Source organism: Lissotriton vulgaris, chromosome 5, assembly GCF_964263255.1.
Source record: "Lissotriton vulgaris chromosome 5, aLisVul1.2, whole genome shotgun sequence".
Classification (NCBI taxonomy): domain Eukaryota; kingdom Metazoa; phylum Chordata; class Amphibia; order Caudata; family Salamandridae; genus Lissotriton; species Lissotriton vulgaris.
This window is the reverse complement of record NC_141693.1, coordinates 1049175426-1049191426: the sequence shown is the minus strand read 5'-3', so window position 1 is coordinate 1049191426 and position 16001 is coordinate 1049175426. Positions and strand designations below refer to the sequence as shown.

Genomic DNA, 16001 nt, shown 5'->3' with positions numbered 1-16001 from the left:
TGAGGCGAAATATACCCAGCCAGAAGTTCCAAATGTGTGTAATCAATAACATCTGACCTGAAGAATGCAGAGGCTGCCTCTAGGCATTGCGCTCTGTAATGGGGTTTTGTAGGCAACACATTGTGTTGGCCACCATTCTCTCTGACATAGTGGAAGCTGACATAGTGGAAGCTGAAAATGTCAGCCACAGAATGTGCAGCATGATGGGCACATTCACAAACTCATTTGAACAGGTACATACTAATGAGGGGAGATAATTGAGGAAACAAACTTAGGCACGGTAAGATCCTCACGTTCCTATTTATTGTATTTATACAATTAATTATGAAGCAGAGACCTCGCCAATTAGCAGTGGGCCGCTAGACAGAGAACCCAAAAATAAAATGGAAACAATATACTTATTGTAATTGCATTTTTACAGAGCTTCAGACCCTTGACGAGCTGACAGATCACACATTGGACTGGTAGTCTGCGACACCATGGGGAGCATGTAGTGGAAAGAATGTAGTATTTGCAGTGAGATCTAGGAAAGAAGTGTTTTGAAGTTGTGTATGAGTAACCAGAGTGAGCTCTTATTCAGCACACACATTTCACATATTTTAGTTGGAGTGAGGTACACTGCTGTCCCTTACACCATTTTAGGTGACTGCAGAACCACCAATGGATTCAGAAGTCAAGACGAAACCTCTGGATAATTTTGGAGGGACATGACTGTTGAGGGAGAGGAGACAAGGGAAGAGAGAGCACCAGGAGCATTTGTAAGTTTTTGTAATGAGATAATTTAATGCTTTAAAGTGCCCATCCAGAAGGCTGGTGAGGGACAAAAGTAGGACCAGCAGGGAGTTAAAGTAATCCAAGATACAAATAGTTTTTATACAGCAGGAGTGTATTCATGTTTTAGAATATGCAGACTAGTGAAGGGTCACTGTTCATTGGTTGCATGACCTTTTTATTTCTCGCTTGACAGAACAGCTTCTGCTAAACCTTAAGTGATGAACAGAAAAAGAGCTTCAAAAGGATCAATTAAAGAGCCCGTCATGTTGATACCCTTTAGTACAGCGTTTGATTGGGCAGATGTGTGCTTCCACCAAAAAAGATTGCTGTTTCTGTCTTGTGGGAAAGATGAATGCAGTATTGGAGGATCTAGTTTATTATGATGGCAAATCGGTAGTCAGGGCTAGAGGCCTGTTCTGTTTATTATTTAAACGTTTGACAAAACCAGTGGGCATGACTTATTTATTGTGTAAGGAATTTGTTAAATTATCAACAAATTGAGGGACACGGAGTAATATAGGTCCAGCATATACACTCCCAAGTACTATCAGAAAGATACAGAATATGCTGTTCCTGTTTACAGTCTAGTTAAACATCATTAGTGTACCCAGGTAAAGCAAATGTCGGTGTAAAAACTTACATTTTTGAGCACGAGCCCTTATTCTCCAAACAAGGTAGTAACTTCATCATCGGGCATCTCCTCGTTGGGCCGGCGCTGCAGTGCCCAAGGGGATCTTTGCTGGAGTTTTTTTTAACTAGTTTGCAGTTAATAATGATTGATGAAGGTGAAAGATTTTTTTTTATGAATGTGCAGATTGGTGAAGAAAGAGAACTTAAAATTAAGTAAGACCCCCTCTCCTACCTCCCCCCCCACTCTTATTTATTTTTTTGGCTATCCTTGTCAATGAGCAAAAACAGAGTGGAATATGAAGGAAAATAATGATCCCTGTTATTCTCTATAAATGGTCAACATGTTTCTTGCTCTTTATTTAGTCAAAAATCTATGGCAATTCGACCCTTATCTACCCCAATTTTTTTTAACTATGATTCAATTATAGAAGTGTGTCCGTATTTAGCAACCACCAGATTTGTGTAGAGATAGGAGTACCTCTTGTGAGTTGCGGAGATACTCTGTAGCTAAAACAACCGACCTAATCCCTATTAGGATCCGGCCCCATTCCCTTTTTATACTTTAATTATTTAAATGTATCTTACGTTTGCTTATTGAGTCTCTGTGTTTAAATTTGACTGGATGGTCAAGTGGGTCAATGAAAAATGTCTCAGTGGGTGGATGAACGCATTTACAAATAACAGAGTGCTTGTATGATGGTGAGTGCCTACTTATACCAGTAACTTAAAGAGTTATTTCACATATAAGCCAGACCTATTGGCATCGCCAATTCTTCTTGTATTGTGTGTATCATTGGTCTGTCGATAATTAAGCTTGCTAAAATTGGCATTATGACGGATTTCCTGAACAGACCTACAAAGTCACAAATGAAATTGAGAGGGAGTTGTTGCTTCCCATATTCAGAGCTGGAGAATGCTAATAATAAACCTATCTGCAACCTTTTCAAACGAGATTTCTTCTGTATTGCTTTTTTTTAAAATTAGTATTTTAATTGACACAGTTAACACAACATTAGAGAAAAAGAAAACATTGCCAAGCCCCCCATTTCCGTAAATGCATTTATTACTTATTTAGATCAGGGAAAAAACACCTCTCCCACTACATATATTGGTGCTCGTCACCGGCTATGAACACCGATGTCTGGAAGCAGTTGACGGCAATAGTAGCAACCTTTCAGTTCGTAGGTTTATGCTGTGTTAACAAATAGTCCTTAACGGGCCCCATTTTAATATTAGGTTTGGGGGGACGGTGGTGTAATAAAGTTCAAAGTGCTCATTACAAAAGGCTAAGTCTTCCAACCACATTTTCACTCATGGAGCACGCTCCCTCCCAAAAGCACAAGCCACCCACCGTTTAGTCAGCAATAGGGCAACTAAAACAACGTTCCACACAGTCCCTGGTACATCTACAGTATACCCCAAGGAAACCATTTTCGGATACGGTGTCTGCTTCTCCCCTGTCATATCGGGACGTTTATTAAATACTTTAATCCAGTACCTGCTAATAGAGTACACATCCAACACAGATGGATAAAAGTAACCTCTGGTGCAAGACATCTTAAACACTTCAAGTCTTCTTGCAGTTCTGCTTTATACTATGTAAGTAGAGTGTAATAGGTCTGATGTAGAAATTTAAATTGTATCAATAGCAGCCACCCATTGGGTGGGAAGATGGCCTATCTGGTCTCAGCAATAGCCCTAGTCCTTTAGGGTGATCTCACTCTCCAATTCGTCCTCCGTTCTCGCCTTGGCCTCCTGCTCCACCCCAGGGCCCTCAATTTGCAACTAAGATGCAATTTAGTGGCACCATGTTCATTAGAGAAGGTGTTGCAAGTGTTGAGGAGCAATGATAGTGTTTTACAGGTGGTTAGTTCCTGGAGAAATCTGTCTCATGCACTACTTCAGACAGAATAAACTCCAGAGTTTATTGGGGGATGCTTAGTGATACCCTGGCACTTTCCACTGCACTATGTGGTACCTCCTCTTCCCTTTCTGCTGAGGTCCATTTAGAACATTTGGCTCCATCAGGTTTGCGTAATTCGAAGAGACCCTAATACTTAGTCCTGCTTCTGTTCAGAATTTGCTATCTTGTTTGGTTTCCTTTTTAGGTCTCGCTCTCGAGACCTATTGTCGTCGAGATGCCTCTCAAGGGAGACAGACCGGGGCACGCGCGGCGATTCTGGTCTGTGGACGCGCACTTCCAGCCCGGCGCCGTGCACATCTCTAGCTCCACATTCACAGCGTCAACCTCTCTCAATCCGCGCGCACACACAGCCACCCGAACAGAAGCACACACACGCAGGCACACACACACACAACCCTCCTCCCCCCTTACCTCACGGGCTCTTGTTAGTTTAGTCCTACCACCTGAAACAATGTAGAACTGTCTCTTATTGACAACAGCCAAGTAAACAGCGAATAAGGTTTGTGTTTGTAGTATTTGACGCTGTTCATTTGAAAAAAATGCCAAGTTCATATACATCACAAAGCACGTTGCTCCAAAGCACCTGAACTCCACCCCATCACATGAAATTGAAGCACTTTAAAACGAGTAAATATGCAGCAGGTGAAATACACAAGAGGAACAGCCCCTCCCCCGTCCAACGCCACCACAACGAAATACCAGGTGCAAAGTACAACTGGGACCTTCCTGCTAATGGAGACTGTACGCTTTGCTCTAAATCCCCGTCAGAAGACCCCTCCGAAAAGGACACTCACCGGATGGAGCAGGAGGTAGGATCGGAAGGTAGGCTTCGGGGGTTTCAAGGAAAACATAGTTGGCTCCTGGTGGGACAGAAAGCGAGGATCCGCCCGTACCTCACCACTGTGGATTCTGGGGGCAGGACGCCGCCTCAAACAGTAGCCGCTGGTGACTGGATGTAACGTCCCTCTGCTGCGATTGACTATAAGATCCCATAGAGCGGCTTTATCCCCGGGGGGTGCACTGCAGGCAGTACTCTCCGGGGACCTGTGAACCTACTCTGGCAGCCATGGGCTGGGGCAGCTCACACCCTCAGAGACATAGACAAGGGACTAGCTGTGAAGGCTGAAGCGGCTGACACTGAAAAGACATAAAAGTAGGACATGCGTGAAGGGCGGCTGAGACAGACCAGTGCATTAGCAGAATCTGCTCTGTAAACGCGCTTCGACGAGCCGATTCTGGAATGGGAACGTGCTTCACAAGGACAGCTTTTGCACGTTACATTGAATTTGAGTGGTCCTCTCCGGAAGACCTGCTGGGCGTTAATTAGGGCTCACCTGCATTGCAGCGCGGCCAGCCTTATTGTCGTTGTGAAGGCCTCCCAAGTGGTACAGAGCGGTGCACGATGAGCGTCTCTGCGATCTCTGTCAGTGGCATGACCCAGCCCTTCAGCCCAGGTACAGTATATTCTACTTCTGTCCGAGCACTGCATTTTTCAACTTGGGGGCATATAATTCAGAGGTAGCGGTGGGTTTAATCAATTAAATCGTGTCATCCCCTCGAGAGCCACCTATGACCCCTTCACACGATCGCCATCTTACTTCCTCGCTGCATACGGAAACAGATGAAACTTTATTGCAACCCAGGCCAATGTGCTGCATAGCTAAATACATATAAGGTCCCTAAGGCGAGACTGATTACATTGCAAATGCTTTTTTAGGTCTCGCCCTGCGATTGCAGGCCAAAGGCCTGCTGTCGCAGAGCGAGACTATTGTAATCATTCTGGCTTTCAAGGACTGAAAGGGAGCAGACAAGAGACTGGCACGCGCACGCAGCAGCCTGCCGGAATCGGATCGGATCAGGTCGCACACGCGCTCCGATTCCGGCAGGCTCTTCACAACACATGCACAACACACATACAGCCCCTCCCCGCCGCGCATACGCACACATACATACAGAACCCCCCGCCGAGCATACACGCACGCACACACATACACAGAGAACCCCCCCCCCCCCCCCCGCCCCCCCCCGGCGCGGATTCACTTATTTCACTGTAAGCGTTTTTTTATTTTGGACTCAACATGAAATAGACACAATTACTATGTCCATCGTGAAAGGCACGTAAAGTTAACATTTCATTGAATCCGCGGTGTTTACATTGGTTGCCTAGGAGAGGATTCATTGGAGAGAGCCGAGCATGTGACGAATAGTTGAAGAAAGAAAAATTTTTATTGGTCGAGATGGATCCTCGCGTCTTATAGGTCCGCGTATACACGTGGTTTAAATGGAAGTCGGCAAACAGGTTCGGCTATCGGGACGATCCTGAGTAGAACCGTGTTGGATTGAGCTTCGAGCAGTGAGACGTAGATAGCGGTAAGAGCCAGCAGAAGTGCCCAGCGATATTCAGTGTGGGTCAGCTAGTTGGAATGGAGTTGTTGATTTGTTGTTGTTTTTGAATACCGGCAGGGTTGCGAGTAAAAGATTATATTGAAGCCTGGAGGAGGAGAGCGTCATTGTTGTTACACCTATTCCTATGGTAAGCAGCGTCGGTTGATATTAGTTACAAAAGCAACGTTGTGGGATATATGGATCGTAATCCGGTGATTCTGTTTTGTAATAGCACAGAATACACAAGAATAGCTGTTTGGCTTTCTTCAACAGTACTGCGCTTTATTCAACAGTACCACACTTTCGACGTCTTTAAGGTATGCCACATTAGGAGTTTTATTAACGCTAGGCTTGAATAAACGAGAGTTTATTAGATGAGATTCAGTATTCATGTGTTTTTTCGTAGGAGAGTTTTAGTCACTTGAGTGACGACATTCAGTTTAAATTACGTGAGAGGTGACTTCATCATCATTTTGAGTAAGCTATTTGATCATTATTCTTTACATCACACAGGGCGCACAAGGTGTTTTCGTTTCTTTGGTGATGGTGCTAACCTTAGTTGCATTTGAATATGTTGGACTACCAGCAAGACTGTATCTGATGTGCCTGTATCTTTTTTCGTTTACAGCATTACTGCATTGGTTACGATTATCTTTCTGTTTAACAATTAAATGAAAACTGAATGAAGCATGTAAAATGAAATTCAGCTAATGTATTTCAAATAATGTGAATGAATATTTTGAATTATGGTTTATGATTTCAAAAAATTTTGGCAAATAAATTGCAAATGCTTATCATGTCAAGAATGCATTGAAACAGGTTTATATTTTTTGAACAATTTATAAAGTAGTGCGCATCTAAGTCTTAGTTAACTTGATCGTTAACTAGCCATTTAGTGTCTTCCAAGATAGGGACATGGCCCAAACATCTTAGTGGAAAATACCATTCCTTCGCCGTCTTACACAGACCACGCTATCTCCACAACTCACCCATTACGTGCACCATACTAAACCCCCTCACCCTCACACCCCCTCACCCTCACACCCCCTCACCCTCACACCCCCTCACCCTCACAACCCCACACCCTCACCCACCCTCACCCCTCCCCCTCACATCCCCCTCACCCTCACTCCCCCTCCCCCTCACACCCTCACCCTCACACCGCCTTACCCTCACACACCCTTACACCCTTACACCCTTACACCCCCTCACCCTCACACCCCCTCACTCACCCTCACACACCCTCCCCTCTCACCCTCACACTCTCACACCCCCTCACACCCCCTCACCTTCACACACCCTCACCCTCACACATCCTCACCCTCACACCCTCTCACACCCCTCACCCTCTCACTTTCACACACCCTCACACCTCCTCACCCTCACACCCCCTCACCCTCACACACCCTCACACACCTTCACCCTCACACCCCCTCACGCTCACACCCCCACTCACCCTAACTCACCCTCACACACACTCACACACCCTCACCAGCATAGCATAACAAAAGATAGCAGAGCATAACAGAACACAGCATAGCATAACAGAAAAAGCATAGGATAGCAAAACATAGCATAGTATAACAAAAAAAGCATAGGATAGCAAAACAAAACATAGCATAACAAAACAAAACATAGCATAGCAAAACACAGCATAGCATAACAAAACACAACAAAACATAGCACAGCATAACAAAACATAGTATAACAAAACAAAGCATAGCATAACATAACAAAGTATAGCAAAACAAAACTAAGCATAGTATAACAAAACATAGCATAACAAAACATAACATAACATAAAACAAAGCATAGCATAACAAAACATAGCATAACAGAACACAACAAAACATAGCATAACAAAACACAACAAAACATAGCATACCTAAAACACAACATAGCATAGCATAACAAAACAAAGCTTAGCATAACTAAACATAGCATAACAAAGCATAGCATATCATCATAAAACATAGCATAACAAAACATAGCATAGCAAAACAAAGCATAGCATAATAAAACACAACAAAACATAGCATAGCATAACAAAACATAGCATAGCATAACAAAGCATAGCATAGCAAAACACAACAAAATATAGCATATCATAACAAAACACAACAAAACATAGCACAGCATAACTAAACACAACAAAACATAGCATAGCATAACAAAACAAAGCATAGGATAGCAAAACTAAACATAGCATAACAAAACAAAGCATAGGATAGCAAAACGAAACATAGCACAGCATAAAACAGCATAACATAATAAAACATAGCATAACAAAACACAACACAACACATAGCAAAACACAACAAAACATAGCATAGCTTAACACAACAAAACATAGCATAGCTTAACAAAACACAACAAAACATAGCATAGCAAAACAAAACATATAATAGCATAGCAAAACATAGCATACCAAACACAACAAAACATAGCACAGCATAACAAAACATAGCATAGCAAAACAAATCATAGCATAATAAAACACAACAAAACATAGCATAGCATAACAAAGCATAGCATAGCATAACAAATCAAAGCATAGGATAGCAAAACATAGCATAGCATAACAAAACAAAACATAGGATAGCAAAACAAAACATAGCATAGCATACAGCATCACTCCGCACCACCAAAGCATCACTCAGGGGCACCACACCATCACTATGCGCTACCACAGCATCACTCGTTTGCCATCACATCACTCAGCGCCACCACAGCATCAATCTGTGCAACCATTCAACAACACCTGGTTCACATATGTTCTCTCAATGTTTCAAGCGTTATTACCAATGTAACAAAAAGATGTTATATTTCACTTCTGTTCTTGGATTTTTGTCACAATAAAATACAATGGACATAATGTTCACAAAAGTTATTTACAAAACTTTAAGCTATTGCCATTATAAATTACAATAACTTTCATTTAAGTATTAATTATTGAAAAAAAATTAAAAGCCATTGTTATTTGTAATATCAATACATGTAAGTCACGTAAATACAACACATATTGCATTACAAATGCTATAGGTGTCACATTTGCGAAAGTTTTAACTATTGGCATTGTAAATGACAAAGCTATTAATTTCGCTATTTTCAAAAACAAAACATAAATAAAAAATGTCATTTACAATACCAATAGCTCAAACTTTCCTAATGCGAGACCTATTGCATTGCAAATGCTTGTTTATTTATGCGTTTTAATATAGCGCAGACTTTACCCGAAGGTGTCAGAGCGTTTTACAAAAGGAACAGAACTGATATAAGAGAACAATACAAGTGAACAAATTGCAAAAGTTACATTACATGAGGCAAAAGTGACTATCGTGAGTGAACAAAGTACAAGTGGTAGCAAACGGTGCATTACAGGAGGAAAAAGTGACATGTGTGCAGGTTACAAAAGCGTACAAAGTACAAGTAGAGGTATAACACTGCAATAAATGGAGGACACTCAAACAGAAGAACAAACGTTACATGGGCAATGGTGGCACTTGTGCAAGTATCATAAGCAAACAAAAAGTAAGAGGTAGCAAACTGCGTGAGCCGGTACGAACAAAAAAAGGCACACCACTTCACCTGCATGGGAGTGTACACACACATATGGCTTGTTGTGATGCCTTCCAAGTAATGCAGACCAGTGCGCGAGCAGACTTTGGTCTGTGAACGCGCTGCCCACGAGCAGATTCTGGTCTGTGAACGTGCTTCATATGAGCAGCTTTTGCGCGTTCATTCAATTTCAATGCTCCTCTCTGGAAGACCTGCTGCGTTAATTATAGTTCCTTTCCGGGAGAGGTGCTTTTATTTAGCAGCGTGGGGCGCCTGTCGGCATGCTGTCATAATGACTTTCTTTTTATTGGAATGCAGCCTGTTTCTCTTGCTCTTTTTTAAGAAAAATGGAATGCTCCGAAATACTTCTTAAATCGTTACTTTTCCTTTAAATGGCATCACAGAAGACCTTTCAGTTTTATCAACGCCAGGGCTTTTTGAAAAGGACAATGCTTTCTTTTTCACAGAAATGCCTTTGTTCTCACTGCATTAGGTTTCTACTATTTAAAGTCACATGGTGTAACCATATGCTTCCTAAAATGTAGCTCAAATTGCCTCCAACCAACTTTCTGTTCTGATGTGTGTTTTTTTCACCCCTTGCTGCGCTCATCCGCCCGGGAAACCTCCTCCCTGCACTAACAAATAAACAGGACTGGCAAGCAACTACCTCAAAGGGTGCACCAACATCGGAACTTTTTAGTTAAAAAAAACTTTATTGAAAATATCTTAAATGGTCAAAACCATGGAAGAAGGACTCATGCGTACACTAGTTTATCGCAATAATAGACAAACATGAGGGTCCCTTGCAGTCTGCCAACTAGTGCTCAGCACTCACCATGGATGTGCTGTCAGAACTTCACCTGCCGCTGACTGATTCGTCGTCATTTGTTTTTTTTTTTTTTTCCTCTGGCTTGTTCCAGCACGTCAGCCATGTAAGCCCCGCCTTCTTGCTTGCCGGTGCCCCTTCTTGATTTACTCAGTCGTCATCTCGATGCTTCTGGTGAGACTATTTCCAACCTCAATTGCCCTTTTGATTTGTGCACAGGCCTCAGTTAATTTTTCCTGCTAGGCCTCAATAGTGCTTATGGTTTTGGCAATCTGCTACGTCCCCTGACTTCCCGGTATTTTGCCCAGCTGTTCTCGAGCTCCGCACTCACACTTTAATTTGCATGGGGTCACACTGCGAGATTACAGACACAACACGGCATTAGTACTCACATTCACACGGCCCATTGACTAAGTTTTGATTTTTTTTAACTGCTCTCTTCCCCTCTCTTTCTGCTATGCTTAATTGTGTCCTGCGTACCAATTGGTATTGGTCTTGAAGGCTCTTTATTCCTTTAACCCCACATGCATTCACTGCTTTTCTCTTTTCACAACACACAGACCCAACGTTGCATGGTCGTGGTACACACCGTGCTTACGTGGGCTTATGATGTTTTGTACCTCCTCACAAAATGAATGTCTCTTATTCACGGAAATCCACCTGTACACGGCTGTGCTTCACACAGTGTTTATACAGGATTCCTTTAAATGATCCTATTCACTAACGTTTCCTTGGTATTTTATCACCTTCAGGGGGTCTGACATTCTGGGCGCAGGGTTTTGATAACATTAATAATGCGTTTTCCAACCCAGTTACCGAAGCCTCCCCTTTGTTTTAAGATTGCCGTCCATTCTGGTCATTTCTCCTCTCACTCACAAGGACATGTGCATTTGCTCAATCCTCCAAATAATACTCTGCACCCATCTGCTGTTTTCGTGTGCCACTGTTGCCTGCTTGTGATCGCGTTTTCATGTGCCTCTGTTGCCTGCTTGTGACCCGCTTTTCGTGTGCCTCTGTTGCCTGCTTGTGACCCGCTTTTCGTGTGCCTCTGTTGCCTGCTTGTGATAGGGTTTTCGTGTGCCACTGTTGCCTGCTTGTGATAGGCTTTTCGTGTGCCACTGTTGCCTGCTTTTGATAGGGCTTTCGTGTGCCACTGTTGCCTGCTTGTGAGCCACTTTTCGTGTGCCTCTGTTGCCTGCTTGTGACCCGCTTTTCGTGTGCCTCTGTTGCCTGCTTGTGATAGGATTTTCGTGTGCCACTGTTGCCTGCTTGTGATAGGGTTTTCGTGTGCCGCTGTTGCCTGCTTGTGATCGGGTTTTCGTGTGCCTCTGTTGCCTACTTGTGACCTGCTTTTCGTGTGCCTCTGTTGCCTGCTTGTCACCTGCTTTTCGTGTGCCTCTGTTGCCTGCTTGTGATAGGGTTTTTGTGGGCCTCTGTTGCCTGCTTGTGATAGGGTTTTCGTGTGCCTCTGTTGCCTGCTTGTGATCGGGTTTTCGTGTGCCTCTGTTGCCTGCTTGTGACCAGGTTTTCGTGTGCCTCTGTTGCCTGCTTGTGACCCGCTTTTCGTGTGCCTCTGACTGCTTGTGATCCGCTTTTCGTGTGCCTCTGTTGCCAGCTTGTGATCTGCTTTTCGTGTGCCTCTGTTGCCTGCTTGTGATCCGCTTTTCGTGTGCCTCTGTTGCCTGCTTGTGATCCGCGTTTCATGTGCCTCCGTTGCCTGCTTGTGATCCGGTTTTGTGTGGCTTCAAATGCAATAGGTGTTGCATTTGCGAGAGATTAGGCTATTGGCATTGTAATTGACAATGCCATTTATTTATCTGTTTTCAAAGCCAACACATAAATAAAAATGTTGTCATTTACAATGCCAATAGCTCTAACCTTTGCAAAGGCGAGACCGTTGCATTGTAAATGCTTGTTGGGAAGACCTTCGGTTTCAGAAGGAGGAGAGATTCTGCACCCCAATTATAGGGAATTTGAACCTTCATGACTGATACTTGAGGGGTTAAGTTGTATTCTTATTTCCTTCCAGAGGTTTTGGAAGTCATTCTTTCCACCAGAAGCCATTTGACTATGTGATTGATCTTCAGCATCTTGGTATCCTGAGCATTCATTGGAACCCCTCACAGGGGAATCGGACCTCAACATGCAAGCTAAACCTAATGGTTTTGCCAATGGTTAGTCACATAAGCTGGCTACAGAGTTCCATGTCTCTCAGGTCATTTCTGTGCCTTTGTCTCCATTGCACTCCTCACCGGACTAAGGATTGCATAGACTGAACTTAACAGGGGCTCTGAGTCATTATATTCATAGTATATTGTCTTTAGGAAAGGATAATGAGATTAATTGGTTTTAAAGCTCTTAAGCCTCATAAAGCTGTTACAAATCTGATAGTCTCTAGGTGGTTGTCTTTGACTATTTGCTTTTGTTATGCACTATCCGAGAAGCAGAATCCGTAGTGTTTGGTAGTCACCCTGCCAGAGGCATAGTGGAAACATTAGCCATTTTAAGCAGGTCCCTGTCAATCTGTTTCTAGAGTAAATCTTAGATGTTCTTCGCGAAGAAAGAGAGCAGTTTCAGCTTGGGTCAGATAGTGTTTCGGTTCTTCCATTTTTACTCAGGTTCTGGTTTATCCTCACCTTCCCTCGAAGTTGCATACCATTGTTAATGATCATTTATTATGATGACAGAAGCTGCTGAAGATTCCGTTTGACCCAGCCGTCTCAGGAATTTGTTTTCTTGGTAATGTTTTATTTTATTTTTATCTAGCCTCTGTGCCTCTTGCCTCGATGATGGTCTGGGAAAAAACTTGGATGAAAGAGGCGTCACTGACGTGTGGAAGCCCCTTTTATTGCCTGTGCTTCAAGGCAAAAGTCAAGAAGTACACGCGGGTGGACTGTGTCCACCCACTATTTTCACATGGTGGACGCCATCCTCCTGCCAAGAAGTTGGGCCACAGTGAATTATGTTGAATTTATCCTGATGCAACTTGCAGACACCAGGACATATTCAGTAGCACCTGCATGGTGACTGCTATCCGTTCCAAGCTTCGACGAGCAGGCTGTTAGGGGCCTTTTTAGGTCGAGCTGGAGAAAGCAATGCGAAGCATTGCATCCAGCGAAGTATCTATTGTTGTCTGCTTTAAGGAAATCTGAGACAGGGGATGTGCACGCGGCGTTTTCAGTTCGTGGGCGCGCACGCCCAGCCCGGCGCCGTGCACATCTCCTGTCTCAGATTCACAGCAAAATAGCCTCTCGCCGCTCTCAATCGCGCGCACACACACATACACCCACGCAGGCACAATGCATCAGGACGCACGCACACAGCCCCACATATACACACGCACAGCTAACAGACACACAGCTGCACATATACATACACGCGCACAGCTACACACGCGCACACACCCCCCACTCCCACCCCCCAGTCACCAGGCTCCATCACTCCCGGAATCCCTGCTTTCTTGTGGGCTCCCTCTGCCTCCAAGGTGCCGCGCTCCAGACGAGGTACGTCACCGCTAGCCTGCTACAGAGGCGGGGAATCTCCCGGAACTTCGCAGGCTCCTGTCTATCAAAGTAGCGCCCGCCTCTCTTGCCTGCGTTCCACGACTCGGAAGTTTGGCATCCAGGTCCGAATGCTCGACGACCCTGGTCTTGCGTGTGTTCTCTCTGCAACCCCAGCCTTTGTGTTGCAGTTTCTACGTATTTTTTTCAGCTTGTTCTTTTGTCACAGATACTGTGTGTGTCCTGCGTGCCTTTTTCATCCGTGTTCCATCACAGATACTGTTACTTTCTCAGTATTCCCTAGGTTAAAATCTAAGGAAGAGAGCGATGCGGTGAGCTTTTTCAAGTCTGCACTTACATCTTACCTACAGCCTAATCTAGATAACATGAACTTAATTAAAGCCTGGAGGTTCACCACTTTTAACGCTTAGATGATATTTCATCTAAAAATTCTTTGGCTTTTATTTCTGATGTAAAAAACTGTCCTTCCCAAATCAATTTTAGTCAAGCGGGATTGTTGAGGTATGCTTGGGCCTTTATATCCTGAAACGGCTTGATGAGCTGGCGCAGCCTCCAACGTCTTTCCACCGTAGTGTAGCAGAAATCCGGGCGGACAAAATATGACACCTCATTCCTGCTTCTTTTGGCCTCGGGTCGAGCCTTCTCAAAAACTAATTGGCGTAGCAGAAAGTTTCCAAAATAAACCAAAATGGCCCGAGGGTACCCCCCGGGTTTCTGTGGATGTTTCATCGTGAGAGGTACCCGATGGGCTCTCTGAACCTCAGTCGCCCAGTTCCACCCAGTTAGTTCAGGAAGAGAGTCACGTAAAAGATCAATAACATACAATCGGGCATCCCCCCCTTCTTCCTACGCTCCCTGATGAGTGGCCAACTCTGTTTCATTAGACACAATACAAGACTCTACTTCTGTAAGCCTATCCCCAAAAGAGTTGCATGTTTTGGCCAGTTTGCGCACTACCCCTTGCATCTTAATCATTGCGGCTTGGTTTTTGCGCATCATGCCGCGTTTCTTCTCGATGTATAGCAATAGCCTGTAGAATAGTACCTACTGCCGAGGCTGATAATGTATGCGATTGAAGTTCTGGACCCGCTTGATCATTCGAGAGAGTTTCAAGCGGAGTGTTAAGTGGATTAATCGAATGATACCATGCTAAGTCTCTCGAGCCCTGTCTTTTGGCTCTTTTTCTTAGAACAGTTTTAGCTCTAGAGTTTGGAGCGTCAGATTGATCGCTGGGACTTTCATCGGTAGTAGCGGAAATATCATCATCATCATCTGACCATTCACCTCTCTCAGAAAATTAAAAAAAGTCGCTTGGATCTTTTTCTGCCTCAGGATCAACTAAAGCTACCAAGCTTCCTCTGCCATTAAGCCTGTGGGTTGAGGCTCCCTGCTTGCTGGCCCCCCTCTTGCAACAGGTCACCGGCTAAACACGACCTCTCAGGAGGGCAGGCTACTATAGTATTGTCAACAAATGGCTCACCTAGACCAACATTAGTATATGGGTTTATTGCCATCGCATTTTCATTGCAGTTAGTTTTGGGTATTACCGAAATACTCCCCGCTCTCACCTCCGGGGTCATTGACGAATTACCCTCAGCAACGGCGTCCTCCTGACTATGTTCTGGTATCACTGCCTCAAGTTCCACGAGCATGGCGGCTACATTCTGTATTCCTGCTGCTGTGGGAGCTGGCTCATTCTGCCGCTGGTGTCCCGGAACCATTCCATTCTGTGTACCCACCGCGGGAGCCAGCTCACTCTGCTGATGGTGCCCCGGAACAAGAGCCGGCTTTCCTGCTTCCCGGAAAAGATCCGCAACAGTAGGGCCGGTAGTGCGGGGAACGGCGCCCTTTTTCCTGAGGCTTGAGGGATCGGATGGAGGAGCTTTCGATGAACATAAGCCTGCACCCAAGACATCTTCCTGCTTCGCCAATTCGCCGCCCTGGCTTTGGCGGCTGCAGACACTGGCGCGGGAACTGCCGCCACTGGTTTCGTTGTTGCCTTTGGAGGCCGCTACTATCTTGGGAGCCATGGTCAAATGCTTCGGGCTACTGCAGGGCTTGTCAGGATCGCGTGTCCAGTAAGGGTGAGTGCTTGAGTTCGTTTCTCCTTGAGATTCTCTAACGTGGGTTAGATCTGCCGAGGGGTAGGCTCTACTCACTAGAGCACGAAGTACCGTCAGTCCAATGTAGGTAGTAATAGAATATATATGCGCGTGCATCCAGTACCGTCAGTCCAATGTAGGTAGTAATAGAATATATATGCGCGTGCATCCTCAGTGTTCTGCATACTTCGCTTTCATCCCACATTCCATAGTAATCCCAGAAATGCGGTATTGCCTGGTAAAGGGGACTAGCTCGCTATCTTAGCTCGATATCCTAGCTT

At 44.5% G+C, this 16001-nt stretch overlaps 1 protein-coding gene across 1 annotated transcript in view; it reads left to right on the top strand.

The window, feature by feature from the left end:
- ACTR1A (actin related protein 1A) overlaps positions 1 to 16001 on the top strand; it is a 187997-nt gene that overhangs the window by 12174 nt on the left and 159822 nt on the right. The gene's annotated exons all lie outside the window — the stretch shown is intronic.